This window comes from Elephantulus edwardii, unplaced genomic scaffold (assembly GCF_000299155.1).
Source record: "Elephantulus edwardii isolate Elephantulus edwardi_28Jun2011 unplaced genomic scaffold, EleEdw1.0 scaffold00021, whole genome shotgun sequence".
In the NCBI taxonomy this organism is placed as follows: Eukaryota; Metazoa; Chordata; class Mammalia; order Macroscelidea; family Macroscelididae; genus Elephantulus; species Elephantulus edwardii.
In genome coordinates this window covers 16,733,126-16,735,762 of record NW_006399771.1, presented here as the reverse complement: position 1 = coordinate 16,735,762, position 2,637 = coordinate 16,733,126, and positions in this window count along the sequence as shown.

The window sequence follows — 2,637 nt, the reverse complement described above, 5'->3', positions numbered from 1 at the left end:
TTTTGCAGCAAGCGCTTCAGGTCCTTCTCAGTTTCAGCGAGCAGGGTTGTGTTATCTACATAATGCAGGTTGTTAATGATTCTTCCACCAATCCTGATGCCACATTCCTCCTCGTACAGCCCAGCATCTCGGATGATCTGTTCTGCATACAGATTGAGAAGGTATGGAGACAAAATGCATCCCTGACAGACCCTCTTCTTGATTTTGAACCATCCAGTATTAATAGGAATATTATATATTAATATTATATATCAATCTGTTAGTTTCCTGGAATAGACTATGATCTTGTTCAGGGCTGTATGTGTTAGTCAAGGAACATGTCCACTGCTGTTCAGTTAATAACTAGGGCCTTATTTTTAACCAATGCCTTTATTGCAGCTTGCACTTCTTCCTTCATTATTACTTGCTCTTGTTCTTATAGTACTTCCTGACGTTTTTTCTGTGTCAAACAGTTCTTTTTGCTACCGTGACTCTGTGTTTCCCTTCCATATTTTGATGCTTCCTAGATTATCCAAGATTTTGCCCATAGTATCTCTCAGTATTGAAACTCAAGGCTTGGATTTATTTTCAGTTCTTTCTGCTTGAGAAATGCTGAGGGAGTTCTTCCCTTTTTAGTCTCTAACTCAAGCTCTTTTCACATTCCATCATTGTACTTTCCTTTCTGCTCTCAAACTGTCATTTGAAATCTTCCCATTTCTTTATTTCAGTTTTTCTGTCATTTGTTTTGGCTTCTCAACATTCTAATGCACATTTCAGGGTCTACTCTGACATTTCTTTTGGTATTTTATTTCTCTTCTGTCTTTGTAATGACCTTTTACTTTCTTCATGATTGATATATTTGCATAACCCATCTGGTCTTTGAACATTAGTTTCTATGCTTCAAACCTATTTGGTAGATGTTTTAAAAATTCAGATGAGATGAACTCAAAGTCATATTTTGGTTCTAGTGAACTTGTTTTCATTTTCTTCAGCCTAAATTTTAAACTCATGATCTATCCCATAATTAGCACCTGGCCTGGTGTAGACTGTAAATATTGAGTTACTCTAGCAATTCTTTCCACATATATAGTCAGTCTGGTCCTGTACAGTTCAGCTGTGAGGTCCATGTTTATAGTCACCTTTTGCATGTGTTTTAAAAAAAATTTGCAATGAACAAATCATTAAGTGTTCAAAATTTAATCATTTGATATCTAGCCCCATTTCTATCACCAAGACCAAACTTTCCAACTTTCATTCTTTCCTCATTTTTTGCATCTTTTGCATTCTAGTCACCAATAATTATGAATGCATTTTGATTGGATTTTTGGCCAATTTTGAACTGTAAAACTTGATAGAAATTCTCAATTTCCCCTTCTTTTGCTTTGGTTGGTTGTGTATATATGTAAATAATAGTCATATTAACAAGGCTTCCTTGTATGTGTATGGATAGTATCCTATCACTTATAACACTGTGCTTTAGAGATTGAAATTATCTTTTCACTATGAATACAACACAATTCTTTCTCAGTTTTTCATTAGTGGCATAACAGACTATATGATTAACTAAGTCAATTCCCAGTAGGTTGATTTCTATATGACAGAAAAAAGAAAATTATATGGACTTATATAACTTAAGTTATTCTTCATTTATTTGCCAAATATGACTAGTACCTATATGCTTTATTAGGTATTGTTCTGCAATTTTGTGATACATCAATGAGTAAATAAATTCTTTGACCTTATAAATTTAATTGTTTATACAAGTTGGTTGTTGCTGTTATATGTTGTTATATGCTTGTGACTCATAGCAACCTTATGTACAACAGCTCTGAACTCTGTTCTACCCTGAGTCAACCTTATTGTCTCTGACACTCCTATCCCCTTACCCTAGTCACTGAGTCAACCCACATCATCGAGGGTCTTCCTCTCTTGCACTGTCCTTCACTCTTTGAAGCATTATGTCTGTCTCCAAGGATTGGTCCCTCCTTGCAACAAGCCGCAAAATATGTCAGATGAAGCTTCAGAATTCCTAACTCCAAGGAACAGCCTAGTTTCACCCTCTCCAGGATGAATTGTTTGTTCTCCTAGTAGTCCGTGGTATATTCAATACTCTTCTCCAGTACCACAGCTTAGAGGCATGAATTCTTTTTCTATCATCCCTAATCATTATCAGGCTTTCTGATGCATAGCAAGTAATTGCAAAGACTACGGATCAGATTACAAGATTCTGCTGCTGAAAATTATCCAAAAATGATTGGAGCAACATGTCAAAAGAGAACTGCTAGATGTGCAGACTATGTTTAGAAGAGGTCATGGTTGTTGTTGTTATGTGCTGTCAAGTCGCTTGCGACTCATAGCGACCCTATGTACAACAGCCCTAAACTCTGCTCTGTCCTGTACCAATCGCACTCTCTCTGACGCTCCCATCCCAATTACCACAGTCACTGAATCAATCCACCTCATAGAGGGTCTTCCCCTTTTGCACTGTCCGTCCACCCTCCCAAGAATGATGTTCTTCTCCTCACAACATGTCCAAAGTATGTTAGATGGAGCCTCAGAATCCTTGCCTCCAAGGAGCCACCCAATTTAACCCTTTCCAGGATGAATCTGTTTGTTTTCCTAGCAGTCCATGGTACTGTCACTACTCTTCTCGAGCAC